The sequence below is a fragment of the Gopherus evgoodei genome, chromosome 4 (genome assembly GCF_007399415.2).
Source record: "Gopherus evgoodei ecotype Sinaloan lineage chromosome 4, rGopEvg1_v1.p, whole genome shotgun sequence".
NCBI classification, from domain to species: Eukaryota; Metazoa; Chordata; order Testudines; family Testudinidae; genus Gopherus; species Gopherus evgoodei.
Genome location: NC_044325.1, coordinates 69314446 through 69337859, shown reverse-complemented (window position 1 = coordinate 69337859; position 23414 = coordinate 69314446). Strand labels below are relative to the sequence as shown.

At 42.8% G+C, this 23414-nt stretch overlaps 1 protein-coding gene across 7 annotated transcripts in view; it reads left to right on the top strand.

The window, feature by feature from the left end:
• The window catches only part of SIPA1L1 (signal induced proliferation associated 1 like 1), a 406115-nt gene that overhangs the window by 135134 nt on the left and 247567 nt on the right, over positions 1-23414 (top strand). For 5 of the 7 annotated variants that reach the window (XM_030559662.1, XM_030559664.1, XM_030559657.1 and 2 more), the window contains one exon: positions 18799-18870. The exons of the other annotated variants lie outside the window; for them this stretch is intronic. The gene's annotated coding sequence lies outside the window, so the exon portion shown is untranslated. The remainder of the gene's footprint in view (positions 1-18798; positions 18871-23414) is intronic. 7 annotated transcript variants of the gene reach the window in all.

The following is a 23414-nucleotide window of genomic DNA, read 5'->3' as shown; positions in this document are numbered from 1 at the left end:
ATAAGCCTAACTCGCTTTATCTACCTCGTACTCACTATTCTGGATCTATAAGAACCTGTATCAGGGAGACTGGAGAGAAACCTGGTTGCACGTCTGGTCCCTCTGAGCCCCCAGAGTGAACAACAATCAAACACTAACAGCACACACAAAAAGTTCCCTCCCTCAAGATTTGAAAGTATCCTGTCCTCTGATTGGTCCTCTGATCAGGTGACAGCCAGGCTCACTGTTCTTGTTAACCCTTTCCAGGCAAAAGAGATATGAAGCACTTTTGTTCTATTAACTCTTACTTATCTGTTTATGACACGCCCCCCAAATCACTGACAGCGTGGAACCACACTGGCAGTGATTTCTCCCTAGAACTCTAGAATAAACAGATTAATAAACACATGCACTCTTACATATGCTACTAATTATGTACAACTACAAGATTCTTCACATTGCAAGGACAATTTTTAAATAGTTGATTCTGGGAAACTTTCACGGGAGCGTGCATCAACTCCTTGATCTGTTGCCGCTGCAGATGTTCCCACGTTGTGGAGAGGTTCACCCCTTCCATGCCACCGTCACTTTTCCCTTCATTGTAGACACCGTCAGGCCACTCAGCGTCATCTCCTCCCTGGGCTGTAAACTGACAAACCTGTAAATCTCTGGAATAAAAGGGCTTGAGAGAATTAACATGGTACACTCTGGGCTTTAGGGAGAAACTGGGAAATGCTATGAGGTAGTTAACAGCTCCCAGGCGCTCTTGGACCGTGAATGGCCCTTTCCATGATGCTTCCATTTTATGGGCCTGTTGCGCCTTCAAGACCATAACCTGGTCTCCTGCCTTGAAGGAACACTCTCTGGTATGTCTATCATACCAGACCTTTTGCTCTTTTTGAGCATCTTTTAGGTTTTCTTTAGCGAGGGCTAAAGAGTGTCGGAGGGTGTTTTGTAGGGGCTAACAAAGTCCAGAATGTTAGTTCCTGGAGAGGGTGTAAACCCCTCCCATTGCTGCTTCACCAACTGTAATGGCCCTTTAACCTCGTGGCCATACACAAGCTCAAACGGTGAGAACCCTAAATTGGGATGCGGTAAAGCCCTGAAAGCAAAGAGCAACTGCTGGAACACTAGGTCCCAGTCATTGGAGTGTTTGTTCACAAATTTACGTATCATGGCCCCCAAAGTTCCATTAAACCTTTTCACCAGGTCATTGTTTTGATGGTGGTATGGGGTGGCAACTAAGTGATTCACCCCATGAGTCTTCCACAGTTCTTTCATGGTCCCCGCCAGGAAATTAGTCCCTGAATCCGTAAGGATGTCAGAGGGCCAACCTGCCCTGGCAAAAATGTCTATTAGGGCCTGGCACACAATTTTAGCCCTGGTGTTGCCTAGAGCAACTGCTCCCAGCCATTGGGTAGCAAAGTCCACGATAGTCAGTATGTACTGCTTTCCTCTGGGCGTCTTTTTTGGGAAAGGACCCATAATATCCACAGCTACTCGCTGAAATGGGACCTCAATTATGGGGAGTGGCTGGAGAGGGGCCTTGACCTGGTCTTGGGGCTTTCCCACTTTTTGGCACACCTCACAAGACCGGACATACTTGGCAGCATCCTTGCCCATCCCCTCCCAGTGGAAGGACTTCCCCAACCTGTCTTTGGTTCTGTTCACCCCAGCATGGCCACTGGGATGATCATGGGCTAAGCTTAAGAGCTTCCCCCGGTACTTAGTTGGAACCACCAACTGTTTTGCGGATGCCAGTCTTCCCAGTGTCCACCAGAAAGAGTCTTCTTATATAAAACCCTTGTTCTATAACAAACCGGGATCGGTTAGAAGAGTTGAGAGGCGGTGGGGTGCTCCGTGCCACCGCCCAAGTTTTCTGAAGGCTGTCATCTGCTTCCTGCTCAGTCTGGAACTGTTTCCTGGAGGCTGTAGACACCAGTTCTTTCTTAGACTGTGGACTTGGGCTTGGTCCTTTGGGAAGCGATGTAGGTGATGGGGTTGTTTTCGTGGCTGGTGAACTGCTCTCCGCTGGTGCACCAGCAGGTATTTCAGGATTTGGCTGAGCCTCTTGGGTATGGTTGTCTGCTGCTTCTGCCAGTTCAGGCTCGCTGGCGCCCTCTGGCATTGGGGTTGAAGATGTGTTTGCAAGCGCTGGCGTCAGTGCTGGCAATGGTTCTGGTGCTGGTTGCGTTTCCAGGTCCGGGTCTGGGACTGGAAGTACTGTGGCTGTTGTAGTTGTAGGCAGGGGATCTGAGTCCACCACCTCTGTCTGGGTCTCTGCTAACACAGATGGGGCCTCTGTAGACGGTTCAGGAGCAGGGATGGGTCTGGAAGCTTGCCTGGCTTGGCTGCGTGTAACCATTCCCACCCTCTTGGCCCACTTTACCTGGTTGGCCAAGTCTTCCCCCAGTAGCATGGGGATGTGATAATTGTTATAGACTGCAAAAGTCCACATTCCTGACCAGCCTTTGTACTGGACAGGCAGTTTAGCTGTAGGCAAGTCTACAGATTTTGACATGAAGGGCTAAATTGTTACTTGGGCCTCTGGTTTGATGAACTTGGGGTCCACTAAGGATTGGTGGATAGCTGACACTTGTGCCCATGTGTCTCTCCACGCGATAACCTTCTTTCCACCCACTCTCAAAATCTCCCTTCGCTCCGAGGGTATTTGAGAGGCATCTGGGCCTGGGGATCTTTGGAGTGATGGAGATATAATGAACTGCACTCGGTTGGGGTTCTTGGGGCCTTTATATGTCCCAGTTCATTACACTTGAAGCATTGCCCAGCTGATTTGTCAGTGGGCTGAGGTGGGTTACTGGAGATTGGTGAGGTGAGAGAATAGGGCATCGGCGGCTCTCCTGGGGTTGCAGGTGGGGTCTTGGGTTGCCCTCGGTTATAGAGTTTATTGTCAGTGTAACCTCTGTGATATTCACTCCCCTTGATAATAGCTCTTTTCTTTTCTGCCACTTCCACCCATCTGGCTCCAATCTCCCCCGCCTCAATTACAGTTTTGGGCTTCCCATCTAGGATGTACCTTTCTATTTCTTCAGGAACACCCTCTAAGAACTGCTCCAATTGTATTAAGAGGTGCATCTCGTCCAGAGATTGAACATTGCCTCCTGATATCCAGGCATTATAATTCTTTCCAATGTGGTAGGCGTGTCGGGTGAATGACACATCTGGTTTCCACCATAGGGCTCTGAACCTCCGACGGGCATGTCCAGGTGTTAGCCCCATTCTGATTCTGGCCTTGGTTTGAAAAAGTTTATAATCGTTCATGTTCTCCTTAGGCATTTCAGCCGCCACCTCTGCTAGGGGTCCACTGAGCAGTGGCCTCAGCTCTATCATGTACTGATCTTCAGAGATGCTGTACCCATGGCAGGTCCTTTCAAAATTTTCTAGGAAGGCCTCAGTGTCATCACCTGCCTTGTAGGTGGGAAATTTCTTGGGATGTGGAACAATAACTGGAGAAGGGTTGTTAGGGTTGGCTGGAGCATGCTGCCTAGCCTGCGCTAATTCCAGTTCATGCTTTCTCTCTTTCTTTTATCTCCCGCTCTCTCCTGTGGGCAGCCTCTTTTTCTCTTTCTCTCAGCTCCATCTTTTTGTTTTAGTTCTAGTTCTTTTTGTTTCTTTTCCATGTCTCGCCTGTGGTCTGCGTCTTTGATTTGTTCCCCTGCCTCCAGTTTTGCCGGTTCCTTGGAACTCATAATTCCGGCTTCCTTGTGATGGGGCGCCCTCTGCTGTTTACTGCTTGAAATGCTGCTTTTCTGTTGCCTTCTTCAGGTTGCTTAGCAACAAAGTCTTTTTTTTTTTAAACTCCTTCTACCTAGCTATTCCCGACAAAGTTAGAAAGAAAAACACCATTCATTTGCAAATGTGTTTTGCTGGTGTATGGTGACTCACAACTGGAGTCCCTTTGTTTAACAAAGATCCTTGGTAAACCCTAATGCCTTTGCCTTCAGTGTACTCAGAAGGGAGAGACCAAAAAACTTGTAGACCTTTGCTTTTAAAACAATCTCCTCTAGCCTGCTTTACCCACAGCTAGCAGGGAAAGAGAGAGAAAAAATCCTGCTAGCTTTTGCTCCTAAACCCAAACCTCTCAGTCTGCCTGCAGATAGCTAGCAGAGAGAGAAATAAAAACCTCACTGGCTTTTGGATTCTATCTTATCTATTTATCCCACCAGTACCACCATGTCATGGCATAATTCCCCATTCTGAACCTTAGCGTCCAATAAATGGGGTACCAGCATGAATTCCTCTAAGCTTATTTATCAGCTTAATACTTGTAGCGCTGCCACCAACCAGGAATTCCAGTGCCTGGTACACTCTGGTCCCCCACAAAACCTGGCCCGGGGACCCGCAAGACCCAGTCCCTCTGGATCTTAACATAAGGAAAGTAAACCCTTTCCCTCACCGTTGCCTTTCCCAGACTTCCCCTCCCTGGGTTACCCTGGAAGATCACTGTGATTCAAACTCCTTGAATCTTTAAACAGAGAGGAAAATTTACCTTCCCCCCCTCCTTCTCTCTCCCCCTTCCAGATTCTCTCTGAGAGAGACAGTAATCCTAACACAGAGAAATTAGCCTCTCTCCCCCTTCCCTCCTTTCTCCCCACCAATTCCCTGGTGAATCTAGACCCCGTCCCCTGTGTCATAAACAGATAGCTAAGGGTTAATGTTCTTTTGCCTGTAAAGGGGTAACACCAGTAACCTGAAACACCTGACCAGAGGACCAATCAGGAAACAAGACTTTTTCAAATCTGGGTGGAGGGAAGTTTGTGTGTGAGTTCTTTGTTCTTTGTCTTGTGTCTGACCCTCTGGGCTCTGAGAGTGATCTTTGTCTCCTGCCTTTCTAATCTTCTGTTTCCCAGTTGTAAGTACAAAGAGATAAGATAGTAGGTTTATATTGTTTGTTTTTTGTATTTACATGTGTGTAGTTGCTGGAATGTGTTAAATTGTATTCTTTGTGGATAAGGCTGTTTAGTCATATTTCTTTTAAGCAATTGACCCTGTATTTGTCACCTTAATACAGAGAGACCATTTTTATGTATTTTTCTTTCTTCTTATAAAGCTTTCTTTTTTAGACCTGTTGGAGTTTTTCTTTAGTGGGAATTCCAGGGATTTAAGTCTGCAACTCACCAGGGAATTGGTGGGAGGAAGAAGTCAGGGGGAAAATCTCTTTGTGTTAGATTTACTAAGCCTGACTTTGCATACCCTCTGGGTGAAGAGAGAAGTACTTGTGTTTCCAGGACTGGAAACGGGGAGGGTGGAGTCCCTCTGTTTAGATTCACGGAGCTTGCTTCTGTGTATCTCTCCAGGAACCCATGGAGGGAACACCTGGAAGGGAGAAGGGGGGGAGAAAATGGTTTATTCGCCTTTGGTGTAAGACTCAAGGAATTTGGGTCTTTGGGGTCCCCAGGGAAGGTTTTTGGGGGGATCAGAATGCCCCAAAACACTCTAATTTTTTGGGTAGTGGCAGCTTTACCAGGTCCAAGCTGGTAACTAAGCTTGGAGGTTTTCATGCTAACACCCATATTTTGGACGCTAAGGTCCAAATCTGGGAAATATGACACCCTGGGGTCTTACACCAGAATAAAAAAAACCAATCAAGTTCTTAAACAAGAAAAACTATTAATTAAAGAAAGAACAAAGGTAAAAATAATCTTTGTAAATTTAAGATGGAATATGTTACAGGGTCTTTCAGCTATAGACACTGGGAATACCCTCCCAGCCTAAGTATTCAAGTACACATTTGAACTCCTTCCAGCCAAATACACATTTGAACTCCTTCCAGCCAAATACACATTTGCAAATAAAGAAAACAAACATAAGCCTAACTCACTTTATCTACCTCGTACTCACTATTCTGGATCTATAAGAATCTGGATCTATAAGAACCTGTATCAGGGAGACTGGAGTGAAACCTAGTTGCATGTTTGGTCCCTCTGAGCCCCCAGAGTGAACAACAACCAAACACTAACAGCACACACAAAAACTTCCCTCCCTCAAGATTTGAAAGTATCCTGTCCTCTGATTGGTCCTCTGATCAGGTGACAGCCAGGCTCACTGTTCTTGTTAACCCTTTCTAGGCAAAAGAGATATGAAGCACTTTTGTTCTATTAACTCTTACTTATCTATTCATGACAACTCACTACCCCAGTCTCCTTTAGCTTCATGGAGTAAATCAGGCCTGGTCTACACTACGCATTTAAACCAATTTTAGCAGCGTTAAACCGATTTAACGGCGCACCTGTCCACGCTACGAGGCCCTTTATATCGATATAAAGGGCTCTTTACATCGGTTTCTGTACTCCTCCCCAATGAGAGGAGTAGTGCTAAAATCGGTATTACCATATCGGATTAGGGTTACTGTGGCCGCAAAGTGACGGTATTGGCCTCTGGGCAGTATCCCACAGTGCACCACTGTGACCGCTCTGGACAGCAATCTGAACTCGGATGCTGTGGCCAGGTAAACAGGAAAAGCCCCGCGAACTTTTGAATTACACTTCCTGTTTGCCCAGCATGGAGCTCTGATCAGCACGGGTGGCCATGCAGTCCCAAATCCAAAAAGAGCTCCAGCATGGACCGTGCGGGAGATACTGGATCTGATCGTTGTATGGGGAGACATATCTGTTCTGTCAGAGCTCTGTTACAGAAGACGAAATGCCAAAGCATTTGAAAAAGATCTCCAGGCTACACAGTGCTGTGTGACAAGCGTAACGGAAAGCCAAAGAATCAAATGGACACTCAGGGAGGGAGGAAGGGAGAGAGGGGGTACTGAGGACTCCAGCTTTCCCACAGTCCCCAGCAGACTCCGAAAAGTATTTGCATTCTTGGCTGAGCTCCCAGTGCCTGTAGGTTCAAACACATTGTCCGGCGTGGTTCAGGGTATAGCTCGTCAATTTACTCCCTCCCCCCACCACATGAAAGAAAAGGGAAAGAAATCATTTCTTGACTTTTTTCAATGTTACCCTATGTCTACTGAATGCTGGTGGTAGACGCGATGCTGCAGCACTGAAGAGCAGTATCCGCTCCTCTCCCCTCCCCGGTGGCAGACGGTATAATATCTGCTATCCGTCGTCACCATCAGCCCGTGAGTGCTCCTGGCTGGCCTCAGGTGAGGCTGGCCGAGGGTGCCTGGGTAAAAATAGGAATGATTCCTGGTCATTCCCAGTAGATGGTACAGAACGGCTGGTAACAGCCCCCAGTTGCTATGATGAGGACGGAGCTCCATCAGCCCCCTCCCTTTCCTGTGTAAAGAAAAGATTCTGTACTTCCTGGACTAGCATAGCAGTGGGATGCTGGGCTCCTCTTCTCCGCACTGCTTAATGTCCTGCCTGGACTGTCATAGCAGCTGGAGGCTGCCTCCCCCTCATTTTATCTCACTAACAAGTCATTGTTTCTTATTCCTGCATTCTTTATAACTTCATGACACAAATGGGGGGGACGGTTGGGAAGGTTGGGGGAGGAGGGAAGCAATGGGTGGGGTTGTTGCAGGGGCACCCCCCGTGAATGGCATGCAACTCATCATTTCTGCGGGATCTGACACGGAGCCGCTGTGCTCTCTGAAACATTAGTTCTCTGGTACACTTGCCCCATATTCTAGGCAGAACTGACTATTTTTAGAAACCTTAAAGGAGGGATTGACTCTGGGAATCATTCCCAGTTTTGCCTTTGTGCCCCCGGCCGACGTCAGCCAGGACACCCATGATAGCAGTAGACAGTACAGAATGACGGATAACAGTCATCTTATTGCCAATTTACAATGGCAGCAGACAGTACAGAACGACTGATAACCGTCTCTGCTATCATGCAAAAGCAAACAAATGCTGTTGTGTAGCGCTGCAGTAACGCCTCTGTCAGCAGCATCCAGTACACATACGGTGACAGTAAAAAAAAAACAACAAACCTGAACGGTCTCCATGGTTGCCGTACTATGACGTCTGCCAGGGCAATCCAGGGAAAAAGGGCGCAAAATGATTGTCTGCCGTTGTTTTCCCAGAGGAAGGAATGAGTGACTACATTTACCCAGAACCACCCACGACAATGATTTTTGCCCCATCAGGCGCTGGGATCTCAACCCAGAATTCCAAGGGGCAGAGGAGACTGCGGGAACTATGGGATAGCTACGGAATAGGTACCCACAGTGCAACGCTCTGGAAATTGATGCTAGCCTCGGACCATGGACGCACACCGCCGAATTAATGTGCTTAGTGTGGCCACGTGCACTTGACTTTATACAATGTGTTTTACAAAACCGGTTTATGTAAAATCAGACTAATCCCGTAGGGTAGACATACCCTCACTTCAGTCAAGTCTCTGAACTGCACATTCAGTCATCTGCCTCACTTTTGTAGGTTTGCACAGGTCTGTTGTCAAGTCTCAGGTAATGATTTCCTGGGCAGCACTTTCCCCTTAGAGCTCAGAGCAGCCATCTGCTCCCTTCCACTGCCTGCCTCTGAGCTGCTCTGCTCCCCTTTTTAAAGCCCTGCTTCCAGCTTTTGCAGGCTTTGCAGGTGTGGGTGGTGGGGGCCACCTGGACCCAGAGCTGTTCCTTAACCCCTTGCTTTCCAGTGTAGGGTCTGTATACTCCATCATAGGCTCCTTAAGCTAGTGCACAGGTGGCTTCCTTTCTGTGAGTGAGTGTATCCAATACAGGGAGTAGACAAATTTGGGGGAAAGGCAGCATTCCTGCCCAGATTTAAAGCCCCTCACATCAAGTATATGAACTTGCAATGGCTTTATCTTACACTTAGGCCTGGTCTACACTACGCGTTTAAACCGAAGTTAGCAGCATTAAACCGATTTAACCCTGCACCCGTCCACACAACGAGGATTAGGGTTAATGTACTGCCTGGACTATCATAGCAGCTGGAGAATGCCTCCCCCTCGTTTTATCTCACTAAAAACTAGGTGTTTCTTATTCCTGCCTTCTTTATTACTTCATCACACAAATGGGGGGACACTGCAACGGTAGCCCAGGAGGGTTGAGGGAGGAGGGAAGCAACGGGTGAGGTTGTTGCACGGGCACCCCCTAGAATGACATGCAGCTCATCGTTTCTGCGGGATCTCTGGGGCTCTGACCCGGAGCAGCTGTGCTCTCTGGTTCTCTAGTACACTTGCCCCATATTCTAGGCAGGACTGACACTCTATTTTTAGACAAAACATAAAGAAGGGAATGACCCGGGGAGTCATTCCCATTTTTGTCCACGTGCCCCCAGCCAACCTCAGCGAGGCCAGTCAGGAGCACCCATGACAGTGTAGCCGTGTGCACTCGACGTTATACAATCTGTTTTACAAAACCAGTTTATGTAAAATCGGAATAATCCCGTAGTGTAGACATACCCTTGCTTATAATACTGGCACTTCACATCTGATAGCTTGTTGTTTGGAGTGGAGAGCAGTCCTTTTGCTCGCCTCTAAGCAATGCATTTTAGTTCTTTCCCAGACTGATAGTTCTTTCCCAGACAGATGATATAGGAAAATAAAGTCTTCTCATTAGGACTAGGATCTCTTCCTTCCCTCCCTCCCTTCCCCATGTACGCCCACACCAGTATATTTTTTTCAGCTCTGCAAGTGTGTGTTTCTCACTTTCTCTGCTGTGTAGGCGGCCTTCCCTCTCACAATTGAGCTTCACAGGAAATTAAAAAAAAATTCTCTGTGCAGCAAATCTATAATTTAATGACAAAGAAAAATAATGTAAAGAGCTTTTGTTTAGAATTGTGATGCAGCTCAATAATGGTCAAAAGGGTGATGAATCTAGTTCTAAGAACAAAGGGAAAAGGGTTTTTTTTGTGCATATGTCTGTTTGTCGAGACCTTGTCTAAAATACTCTTGGGCACCTCCTGTGAAAATTATTCACATCACAAATGATTGTCACTGAAGTGTCAGCAGGGGAAGGATGGAAGGAGTAGAAGATATTTTTAGACATTTCCCTCCTTTCTTTAGACTAATCTAGAATTGAAACCATCTACCCTGCAACTGGTACATTTTCCTTTTGAATTCAACCATGAGCAATTTATCACTAATCCGAAGATCCACGTTTCTTCATTGACAGTTAAGTTTTTAAAAAATGGATTTAATCATCTTGTTTGGAGACTGTTTTCATTGCAGTTGCTCACTTTTAGTGCCTAACCCTTTTAATGATATTTGCAACCTGTTTGAGGGTCTTCATTTCAGACAGTCTTGTGAATTAAACCTTTTTTTTTAGACAGAAGCTTGAGGGGCATGTAAATGAACTATGGTACTTTAATGAACAAAAGCTACACTTTTTTAAACTTCACTCAACAAGAATGTAGTCTGGCCTTTGCTAAAGAAGCGTTGTGTAGATACTGATGTTCTTTCCCAATGACCTCTCATCCTCTAATGCTCTAATCCCCCTGTTTTGTGAAAGATCAGCCTCCACGTGTTTGAATGTCAACCATTGAGATTTCAGAGCTTGTTATGGTATAAAAGCCTCAATGAACAATATATATATGTAATCTAAGGTTTTGTCTGGCATCCTCGTCTTGGGATCCAAGCATCTTATGGCAATAATGAGAGAGCAGACATCTTTAAATACTTAACAACAGGAACTGGCAAGATTAGAAGAAATGTCTACAAACGTTTGGTCCTGTTGTAGAGATCCTAGAAGGTCATAGGGGGTGACTCAGCTTCATTCTGCCAACTTTCTTGTTCAATATGTATGTTCAGTCATTGTAGTCATGGTATTATTATTATTTACTATTACCAGGATCTCCAGCTATGAACATGGACCAGGACCCTGTTGTGCTAGGCATTTATAAACACAGAATGGAAAGAGAGTCCCTACCCCAAAGGGCTACAATGTTATTTCTTCAGACCCAGTCTGAAACATTTCTTTACTCACTGTTGTAAAACAGGATACTAGGCTAGCTGAACTATTAATCTGACTCAGTATAGCTGTTATGTATTTGCCCCTCTAAAGTCTGGTAGAGAGAGTGTCCTGGAAGAAAACTAGTTGTCTAAATCTGCCTGGATAAAAGAGAGGCTGGGGTGATTATTTTAAGAATCTAATCAAGTCTAATCACTCTCTCAGTTGAAGGAGTCTTACTTGCCTTATCTTCGAGTGGTTTTCATTGTCAGGTATTTACTTGATTACTTTTTGCTCCTGGCCTTCTATAGTAATAATTTCCAGAAAAGTTTTTTTCATCTCTGGTGTACCAGAAGATTGCACCCTTTAATTTTGGATGTAGAGTTTCTCTATCATCCATGTTTACTTCCAGGTTGGACTACTGTATTATGCTCCATCTGCAACTGACAATCAAGGCCAATAGGAAGTTTTAGCTAGTGCAGTGTTCAGTCACTTGTTTTCTTTGGAAGGCAGATTGGCAAGAACATTTGCTCCTTGTGTCCTGAAGGTATGTTTTCACTTGAGAACCCCCTCAAGTTCTTTAAGTCAGTTACCCATACAAAATTGGTTTGAGACATGTATCCTCTTTGTGGGCTCTTATTTATTAGTCTTTTAACCAAGCATAACTCACTTTGTTAGTCACTGCGAGTCACCCTCTCTGGGCCTATGTAGGAGTCCTGGCCAGTTCTCTTAAAATAAGAGTCTCTAGCTCTCCTCCTTGGAGCTGGATTATAAATTAGCCAGCTGCAGGCAGGGTCATAGCGACTTCTCCCTTAGCTGGCTCCTTTCCCCCCAATTAGTCTTCAGGCTCTGAAAGTTCAGCAAGCCAGCTTGCTGCTGTTGCTGTCTGTTCTGTTGTGAGGGAGAAGGCATCATTTATGCTGGTTTCCTTCTTCCTGTTCACTCCCAGTTGGCTGGTTGAGAGGGAAGTTTTGCCTGATCCACTCTGCAAGATTCCTTGCCCTCGGGCGTTAAAGACACAGTGATTGGATTTCTTCCCAAGCACCACTTATTCTTGGGACCACATCCTCTGTCAGTAACTCCTAGGTCCTTTGTGTATATATGTTCAAACTTTTGAAATCTCATAGGGCCGTGCTATGCAATGGGATAGTCTGACTGCTAAGCACCACTGACCTTAAGAAACCGACTACCCTGTCACACTGAGAATCATCTTTTGGAAGAACTTTATGGTGCTAGTTACTTTAAAAGCCCTAATCTATCTATTGTTTTTGTTGAGTGCTGACAAAACTTAGAGTTGTACAGGGTATATAAGATGTGATCTCAACCTGAGTGGTTTACCAATCTGTGGCCAGCTACCTCTGATGGATTGGCCATCTATGATCCATTGCCAATTGCCTGAAGCCAGAATGCTTAAGAGCCATTCAAGAGAGTAAAGGTGAAGGAAGCTGGAGGCAGGGCGTTTTCACTGATAGGCACTTATGAAAAATATGCCTATTTCTAAGCTAAATCTGGCCGCACTCTGAATGTGTTGTAAAATGCACGGTTTTTCCCTGTGTTTTGCAAATGTCTAGCCCATGTACTCCTGATTTTTTTTTTCCAACCTACTGATCAGACTATACTTGTGCTCCAGGTGATAAAGGGGTGGGTGGTATATTTGGTCCCTGTATTAGGGAATGATTTTGATTATAATGTAGGATATATATAGTGAGCCCAGTTAATGCAATGATAGACACCTTATAAATATTTATACTAAAAAAACAACAGCAACAACAACCACAAAAAACCCACACCACCATGCAAAACTTTCCTCAGTTTAGCATGGCTTTGCCAACTTTAGGGAACTATTCTTTTTTTTAAAGTCAACTTCCCTAATCAATTACAAATATTCATTTTTAAAAAGTAAAGCTATTAATAGATGATAACAGCTACCATTAAAACTTTTCTTCAGCATTGCAATACGGTTTTGCTAACATTGTCTGGGGAATGGGTAGCAAACTTTGTTTTAGGTTACCTGTCCTTGGAGAGTTGATTTACTTTATGGGAGCTGAAGCCAGAAAAACCTGCCCCCTCGTGGCTTTCTTGCATTGGAAGAGCTGAGATATTTCTTGTTCTTTTGGTTTTAGGGAGTACTGATAGGCTTTTGAGAGTTGCTTCTCGTGAGGATTCTCTTTTTTGCTGGACACTCTCCTTTCTGGCTCTTGTCTTTCAGTCAGATACTACTCTGACTTCCTTCTGGTGGGTAGCTCACATAAAGTTACAGAGAAGTGATCAGGTCACTAGCAACTGTCATCCCATCTCCCTCCCATCATACCTTGGAGCAGTGCTTGGTACATTCCATGGGTCCTACGCAAAATACAAGACTAAGTCAGGAGCAGCAGAGGGTCCCTAAAAGTATGGGGGGGGGGGACCGACGCCGGAACAGTGGCTCTTTCTTCTCAGCTCTGCCCCTTCCCCGTGGCCCCACCCCAACCCTGTGCCTTGCTCACTCCGCTCCATCCCCTTCCCTATATCGCTTGCCCTTATGGTCAGTAAAAAAGTGAGAGGGCATAACCCTCCCACTTTTAAAAGTGTGTGTGAGTAGGGGCATGGCCTGTTCCAGCACTCTTGGACTAGGTATGGGGGGGACCTGACATACTCACTGAGTCTGGACCCTTTTATGTGGAGAGGAAGATGTGCTCTTAGCCAATAATTGTATTTACCAGTGGCAGATAAGGACAGCGCTTTTCCCAACTTCTTGAAAACTGTATAATTTAGCTTTCTCTCAGGTAACGTTTGTATTTATTGAAAGGATGAAGTGATTTCAATGCCTGAGGCTTAAACTGTAGTTTTCTAAGTGACAAAGCACATTTTCATGTTTACACCACTGGACTGCTTATTCAAGGTCATGCACTGCTTTCACTGTGTGTGCAAGTCTTGTTTATTAGTCAGAGTTCAGCTTGCAGTCTGAGGACAGCATATTTCTCTCCTTTATTTTTGATCTCAGTTTGTGGACATATCTGTTTATTGAAATTGTACTTATGACCAAATTTGATTTCTTTGAATTGTTCTAGGGTATTCATGAACTATGTTCCTATAGGCAGAGACTAGTTGAAAGCCTCTTTTAAAAAAATGAGTAGGCAAGCTGTAATTTAGGGTATTAATCTTTTGAAGTAAAGCATACATGCATTAACAAGTAATTTTTCTTATTTAGAAAGTGTCTCAGAAAAGCAGCTTTTTGCTTATGTTCAAAATACCTTGTGCACTTAATTAAACACCTAAGGCTATTTGGGTGCCAAGCCTTCATCACCTGTGTAATTATCTCACTGTCTTGTCAGATTCAGCACAATCTCTTGTTCATATAAACACACCAAAACTTAAAAATCTCAAACTGCAATTTAGTGTGGCTTAACTCATTTTCCCACTGACAATTACTTCATAAAAGGCAGTAAATGGTTAAACTTGGTTTTAGATAAGAGTGATTTTTTTATGGGGAAGGATGGGTTAAGGCCTCTTTTACCTTTTCTCTATTCGGGTTTGCAGATTGAAGCCTAGTAGAATCATTGATATGGAGGTCAGGCCATCTGGGTTGCCTGAAGAGTCTGCAGCTGCTTGAAAGAGCAGTAGTCTATTTCATGGGAGGGAGGCATATATGTGGAATTATGTGATGCTACATTTCCTAATTTAGGAAGACAGCTGCACCTTCATTTCTCCATAGAAATCTGAGCAATGATTCATTTATAAAAGAGATGAATTACTTAGATTCATCCTTTTGAACTGCCAGGATAGTTGTAAAAAAATATTACAGCAGTTGTGGTAGGGCTAAGGGATTTAATTTCATGAAATGCATATTGTATTTAACTAAAGGTTGCCCATCCTGCTGCCTCAGAAGTAGGGCCCTACCAGATTCATGGCTGTGAAAAATGCACTACGGATTGTGAATTCTGGTCTTTTGTGTACTTTTACTCTATATTATATCTAGGGTAAAAGTATACTGTGCATACTTCCTTATCTAGGGCAATGTACAAACGTAACAGTAGTACAGTACAATACTTGTGTATATATACTGTATGAAATTTGCTCTTTATTCCATGATCAACCAACAAACAATGTATATTTCGCCACGATTTAAGTAGACTCCTACTCATAAGATGAGACAGAAGACCCATCATGCCTTTGTATCTGGTCATGTGGCTTGACCAAAAGGCAGTTCACAGTCCAGTTCTTGTGGCATATCCCAGCATCAGTGGCACCCACTTCCTAGAAAGCAACATGGAATTAAGTGCTTGATCACCCACCTAGTCCTGGACCACATGGAAGATGAAAGGAATAAGGCTCTCAAAAGTTAACACCAATAGAGGAGGACCCTTAAGAAGCTTGATTTGACAGGAAAGTGTACTCCTCAGCTAGTCTCTAGAGGTGTATGTCTGATTTTCAGGCTCTGTTGTCAAAATATGACTATCTGAACTGGGACAAGATGTCACAATTCAGAGAAGCTTCCACAAGAATAAAGAGAAGAGCTAAAATACCAAGTGTTTGAGGGGCAATTAGTGCCCTGAACATCTCTGCAACCTGATCTAGATAACCCTGCTGTGGTGGCACATTCAGTGACCGCTTCTGTTGTTGTGCCCTTGGCTTCATGGCAGTAATCTTCTGGAATATCCAGGGAGGTCCAAACAACCATCAAAAGTCTCCTATTCAAAGGTTCTGAATTGTTCAGTGCATGGATTAAGGAAGCTGGTGTAATGTGCCTCCCTTGTGAGTCCTTCGCAACCTGCTCATTTTACCACCTATCTGGGGTTTTTAGTAGTCATAACATCAGCTCAGAGGGTAGGGAAAACTCAGGCCCTTCTGACTGGCCCATTTTATTTGGTATTCAAAAAAAGGCGAGCTGACTTTATACTCATTCCAAATTCTGGCCTAAAGTTGTCTCTGATTTTCATTTAAATCAATTGATCCACTTCATGATTTTTTTACCTCAAACCCAGGGGAAGCTAAACTACATATCCTGGATGTATTCAGGGCTCTTTCATACTACCTGGACAAAACAGGAACCTTCAGGAGGTTTGCAGGTAGGGTTATGGGTCAAGCCATATGCACTAAGATTGTATGTAACACAGCTATCCCTCTGATATAAGATTGTATGGATATCCAGCCGTATTAGAGCAGTTTTATGAGACAGCTAAGTTAATCCAAACTATGAATCTTAAAACCCATTCCACCAGAGTTCAAGTAGCATCTGCAACTTCTCTTAAGAAGTATCCCTATTTCAGAAATTTGCAAGGTAACCATTGGGGGGCTCAGTCCACACTTTCACCCAGAAGTGTTCATTAGTTGAGGTTTCAAGCTCTGATGTCTGCTTTGACAGAGCTGTTCTGCAATGCTTGTTTAAATAGCACCAACCTCCTGATTATGAAGTCGCTCCTTGCTCCTCACCAGAAGTTGGGTCCATGTAGACAATCATTGAAGAACGAATAGATTCTTCTTGTGTGTCAATGTCTCTTTAACTAATTTGTATGATTAACGTAGGGCATAAATATTGGTTTCTGTAGTTATTGTAGCTAGCAGTATTAGTAGTTATAATTCATGTTGCTATGGTACCTAGGTGTCCCAGTCAAGAATCAAAGTCCTATTATGCCAGGTACTGCACAAACTGTAAAAGTACAGTAAAATCATATCCCTGATTACAGTGATTCTATAGTGTTAAGATCTACTTTTGAGGATTTTGCATCTTGTCTAGGTATTGTTGATTAGTCAATACTTGTGTTACATAGCATAGTTCTGGATTGTTTTGCTTCCTGGAGACATACACTGTATTTTGAATGAGTTCAGTGACAATGGGTCCTGCAATAGATTATTCCAGTCCTCACTGAAATGAAGAATACAATAAATACAAATTTGTTTGAGAAGTTGTGGAAGCCATCTAGTAAGATTTTTTTTCTGTATAACTGATGATTCTCAGATGTACGTATTCTAATATACATCTACACTTGTGGTGGTGTGCAGAGTACAGACACTGCATGCCCAGCTAGCATGGATATAAATAGCAGTGTACATGGTGAGGCATGGCTTAGGCGAGTAGAGTACCCTAAAAGTCTGAATCCTAGGACATATACCTGATACAGCTCATTACAGACCCAAGCAGTGCCTCCGACATCTATACTGCCTTTAGTAGTGTAGTATCCCTCTGCTTCCCTGCTGCTGGTTCCTCCTCATTGCAATGAAAGACTCTGGCAAGGTTTTGTCAGCAAGGAAAGGTTCTGGCAGCTCCCTGCTGCTGGAGCCTTTCCCCATTGTCTCCTATCTGCCAGAACCTTTCCTCACTTCAGTGAAAGGCATAGGCCCTTCACTCACAATAGATCTCCCACAATCTTCAATGGGAGCTTTGCTTCAAGATCAAGAGTAGATAGACTTTTAGTTCATTTCATTATTGTTGCTTTCTGTGGGAAAATAGGCTCCTCTTGTTGTTTCTGACTCTTGTCATTTCTTTCTCCATCTTCTTTGTTTCTCTCCCTCTTCTGTCTTTGTATCTATTTCTTTCTTCCCTCTGAATTTTCTTTCCTTCAGTGACTCCCATCCCTCTATCTCATCTGCTAAAATGATCAGCAATGAAATAGACAAAGATGGGTGAGGTAAAATCTTTTATTGGACCATCTTCTGTTGGTGAGAGAGATAAGCTTGAAAGCTTGTCTTTCTTACCAACAGAAATGGGTCTAAAAAAAGATAACTCACCCACCTTGTCTCTCTCTAATATCCTGGGACCAACACAGCAGCACCACCATTGCATACAGCAGTGAAATAGTTGGTTGGTTTAAAGTGCCACCTTCATGCATTAGAGTTAACATTCTAGTGGGATTAATACAGTGCAGGGGGGAGATCATGCCTCTGAGCCATTGTTTTAGGCTGTCTGGAGATTTGGGAAGACAATACGGTATTCGTTACATTTGGTCTGGAAGGTTTTCAGCCAAGTACATCAAGGTCACAGTGTCACCTGTGGGCTGGGAGTTTGAGTCCTCTGCTCTTTAAAGTGGTAGAATGTACACCCATTTTAAATCAAGCCTCCATTGAGAGGCCCAAAGAAAGTTAGAGGTAGATCCTACAGTTAGAGAGTCTACAAGTTCCTAGGGTAGACCTGGAAAGAGGAGGGAGTGTATGTGTGTAGGTATGTGTGAGAGAGAGAGAAAATATATTACATAGTTAGTGTGTTCTCACATTTTTTTTTATTGTGCGGTTCATCTTAATAAAAAGTGTCTCTTGGATACCTCCCATCATTTCCAGTGGCATAGTCCACTGCCCCATCATCTACATCTTAGAATGTTCCTGTGTCAACTACAGCCATTGATTAAATGGAAAATTAATATTAGAAAAGCATATAATACATTTTTAGCTTCTTCTAATGCAATTTAGCAGTTAGAAACAACAAGGGAAGCCAGCATTGTGTGACCAACCAGCTCTCCACTGACATAAGCAGGCACTCTGTGGACATAGTCCATATATTATAATTTGAGAATTGATGATTTAAGGCATTTGATAATCTGAGACTACTGCAGTCTCAGTATATTTGATTCAGCATGTTTGGTGTTGAATTAGAGAGTTATTCTAAATATCTATATGACATGTGTTCTAGATTTAGTTTGTGTTAAAATTTTCCACAAGTCCAAGAAGGTATGGGTAAGTGTAATGTAGAAATCAAAATAAACAAATACATGCATTTTGATTAGTTGTAGTTTTTTAATATGCATTCATAGTATATACTGTGATTGCTGGAACACTTAAGTATGCTGTAAACACATGTTGATTAGTACGCATGTGATTTCTGTTGTTTAACAATTATATATTTTTAAAATTTGAGAAGGTTGGCTGACAAACTATCAGAAATCCTGAAAATAGGCTGTGTTTCAACATGCTACAATTTTTCTTAGAGCCGATTAATACATGTTGTTCTGCAACAATGGTAGCACCTATTATTGCAATTTAAAAACACTAAAATAAATTACTTTTTGATTTTGCAGGTTTCTAGTGAGTATTTTTTGTTGAGTTCATGAGGGACAGAGCAGAAACCAGGATCTGTAAAGTAAGAAAAGGTAAGTTAATTTTAAGGCCAGAAGGGGCTACTGTGTTTATCAGTTCTGACTTCCTGCATAGCACAGGCCATAAACCTTGCCTGAATTAATTTCTGCTTCACGTCCAATAGATGTGGTGAAACTAGGGTTATGTGTCTTGGGAAAACATCCAATGTTGATTTAAAAAATTTGGAGAATCCACCATAACCCTTGATAAGTTGTTTCAATGGTTAATGACCCTCACTGTCAAAAGTATTTCTAGTCTGAATTTGTTTAGCTTCAACTTCCAGCCACTGGATTTTGTTATACACTTGTCTGCTAGACTGAAGAGCCCTCTGTTATCCAATTTCTGTTTCCCATGTAGACACTGATCAAATCACCCCTTAACCTTCTCGTTGATAAGCTAAATAGATTGAGCCTTTCCCTACAAGGCATGTCTTCCAAGCTTTTAATCATTAATAAAAATATACACACACACACACACACACATCTCATAGAACTGGAAGGGTCCTGGTCATTGAATCTAGCCCCCTGCCTTCACTAGCAGGACCAAGTACTGATTTTGCCCCAGATCCCTAAGTGACCCCCTCAAGGATTGAACTCGCAAACCTGGGTTTACCAGGCCAATGCTCAAACCACTGAGCTATCCCTTTTGACTCTTCTGTGAAACCTGACTAATTTTGAACCTCCTTCTTGAACTGTGGAAGCCAGAACTGGTCAGACCAGTGCCAAATACAGAGATAATATAATCTTCCTGTTTCTGTTCTATATTTCCCTGTTAATACATCAAGAATTGCATTAGACCATGTAATCACAGCTACACACTACGTCTGACGAAGTGGGTATTTACCCACGAAAGCTTATGCTCCAGTACTTCTGTCAGTCTGTAAGGTGCCACAGGACTCTTTGTCACTTTTTACAGATCCAGACTAACACGGCTACCACTCTGATACTAGCTATACACTGGAAGCTCACATATATCTAAATATGCTCAAGAAAGCTAACAGATAACTTTGAGTTAATGCACTAGGACTTTCACTGCTGAAGATCAGAGTTCACATTTTTCCTCTGGTTACAAGTGAAAATGAGCTTGTTTCAGCCTAATTATAGTCTCAGCTTATATATATTATGAGACTACCTCTCATAACCCTAGTAGGCACTGACAAAATACATAGATCTCAGTGTGATAACCATCATGATGGTAACTCATAAATTATTTCAACATAAGCCTAATTATACATTATATATAGAAATATAAAAAATGTACACACATCATAATGTCTGTGTTGTAAGTTATGCTTTGTGGGGTTTGATTTAATGTTTTTAGAATTTGTAAGGTGAATTTCCTCCTTTTAGCAATGTCATTTTCTATTCTTTTCATATTTTGAGTTACTTAAAATGTCAATATTTTACGCTTATAGTTCTAGCATTCAGTTAATATCTTAAACATGTAACTTGTCATGAATTGATTATTTCCATTCTTGCATTGGCTTTGCACTTTTTAATGGTAATATTCTTATGTATTTTTGTATAATTTTTTTAGAAAATTTATCTTTAACTGTAATAGCTACATTTTCACATACATTTCCTCTGAGTTTTTAAAACTAAAATAAGGAGCCTTAAGTTTTTTTTTTTAAAGTTTGTCTAAATATTCTACAAAGGGCGCATAAAGTTGCCTACATAATAAGGTTTCGTATATGTAAAAAGGGTTTGTGTGGTGTGGATATGCACACATCATCTGTCACGTATGTATGAGGTGGTGCAGAGAGCTCCCATTCAGCATGTGTGTCTAGATGGTTGTAATCAAACTTTGTCATACAGGCTGGTGGGTTTTTTCCTTCATTGGTTTTAGAGAGTGATACTCAAGCACCATTTTTCAGTACTGAAAATGAATGAATGTGGGGGAGGAGTATATGAGAGCGTGATTGGATGTGCGAGAGACTATGGTATGGAAATGTAGAGTGAAGGGAATGAATGAAGAAGGAAACTGAGAATTCTAATCGTGGATGGAAAAGAGAGGACAGGGACAACTTACTAGTTTACCAGCAAGCAGATGCATCCTCAGCAACAGTTTCTGAGCGGCATATAACACTTACCATAACTCCCTTTAAATGCACAAACTGTTACATATTGGTAAATTGAGGGGTCTTATGGTCAAATTTGAACGTCTCAATATACTGTATATTTGGGATTGATTCTTCATTGCCTTGCACCTTTGCATAATTAGTTACGTGTATACAAAGTGCGTGCAAATTGCTACTATTCTGATTTAGCTGCACTTTATCCTCCTTTACACAGGTATAAATAACTGCACAAAATGCAGGGAGGTAGTGCAGAATCATACCTATTATTTATAGATAAAAATTAAACATGTATTAGGCTTTAATTGTAATGTTTTGATAACTTTATTAAAATTATTCAGTCTCCTTTGCTTTTGTTCTTCCTTCTATTTCCTTCACTGCTTACCTGTTCCTTTACTCTTTTTTCCTTTCCAGGACATCATATTTTTCCCTCAGTCTATTTTTCAGTGTCTGTTTTTAGTCTAATTTCTCCTTCTCAGTCCTTTTCTCTCTTTCCTCATTTTTTCCCTTTATGAAAATACTCTTAGGAAGTAGATGAACACAATCACCCTTTATTCCCTTCAAAATCTGCTTTTTTCATCTCTTCTGTCCATTTATGTCAGTTTCTCCCATTCCTTTCTTCTCTTCCTTCTCATCCCCAGCCTTGTCCCCAATTTCTCTTCCATTTCTGATTTATTTATGAATCACTTTCTCCTGTTTCTCCACTGACTTCTTATGAGCATTATCCGTCATTGCCCAGAAACATCCATCACCTAAGATTCATAGAGCTCAACCACAACATATGCTGGGCAAAGCCCCTTAGGCTCACTTTTGTGTGCATTGCCTTCTTTCCTCCTCCCATGACACTCACAAGTTCTCTGGACACAGCAATGTGTGCACGTGCACACTGATACTGATGCAGCTCCCTAGTGCCTGCGACAGTGAAATTTCCAGTAGGAGGAGACAATTCCATGGGGAAGTGGGTGGTAGAGAGAAGATAGCTGAGACCTGCCCATAGTCCCTTTGCAGAGGAGGAACAAGCACTACATTAGATGCTTTTTTCCATGGATGGACCAATAGTCAGGCAAAGTGATGAACCACACAGTTGGCTGGGGACTGAGCACCTTCCTGTTTTTAACCCAGCTGGCTTTGCTTTAAGATCAGAGGTTTTGTATCACTCCTTATACACCAGGTGAGGTGAGGTGCTCATTCTTTGCCGACCTTGCTGCTTCTTAAAGCGACCCTTGGGAATAAAAAGGAAATAGGGAGAAATCTGGGAAGGTGTAAGAAATTGAAAGAGGGCCTGGGAGAAGAGAACACAGCCCAAGCAGCTGGTCATTGAATACTTTTCTGTTAATGGAAATGAAGCTGGGGGTCAGGCTGAGCACCTGGGGAGCCCAGCTGCTGCACTGCTTTTGTCTCAAAAGCAGTTGTCCTTTCTTCAGCAGTGAAGGCTAGCAATGGACCTACAGCTTAGCTTCAGCTTTCAGTGAAATAGCTCGGATATAAAAAATGACGTGTTAGTTTCACAACCATCTGTATAGGAATCTAAAACCTGTACTAAATGCCAGATTTAAATCTTTGGACAACTTGGACACATTTTCTCTTGGATTGAAACCACAAGTGTTGCCTTTCAGCTAGAACAGAAATTTTATAATTGTTATATATACTTAAATGGAATTCAAATACTGCCTAGCTCCTTCTCATTAATGTCAAGAAAATCTTAAATGCGGACCTTTGCAAGCTGTTTAGAAAGACACTGTGTAGCATCGGTAATGTGGCTGCTTATCTTGGCTAGAAAATTTTCAGTGAGCAGTTTAGTCTGCTGTAGTGGGTGCTTCATAATTGCAGCTCAATATGGTATGTAAGATTTTGCAAGATTTTGTAGCCCTCTACCATGACCAGGCCTCAAAAAATCTCCCCCACACCTACCTGCACAGCTGAAAATACCTGTGTTGCCATGCTCCCAAAGCTGCACCTTTTTTTGTTTCTTTTATTGTACTTTCCCTCTCTTACCTTCTCAATTAAATCACTTTCTACTGTCCTCACACTGTAAGCCAAGGGTCTCAAACTCAATTTACCTCAGAGCCAGTGCCAGTTCTCAGATCCTTCCAGCAGGCCAATAATGTCACTGAAGATGGTGTTCAGAAAAGAAAACATTTAATCATATTTTTTATTTAGAATTTCTTAGAAATAATAAAACTGTTCTACAACTGTATACAATTCTTCGCCTGCCAGAGAGTTTTTAGTGTTTGCCAGACACCTGGCAACACTTCAGTTCTGTCAGTTTGTTGATGTTTAGCCCCAGTAACTGAGCAGTTGAAACCTTCAGGATTGCAGCAAGGTGTGCATCAGATAATTGTGTTAGGTATTTTGACTTTTTTTATTCATTGTGGAAAAAAGTGACGCTGCCTCCATGGCTGACGCAGCCCAGCGACTAGTGATGGTATCTCTGTCCCTCTCCCCCAGCCAATGGGATCTGTGGGGGGGGCGGGGGGGGCGGCA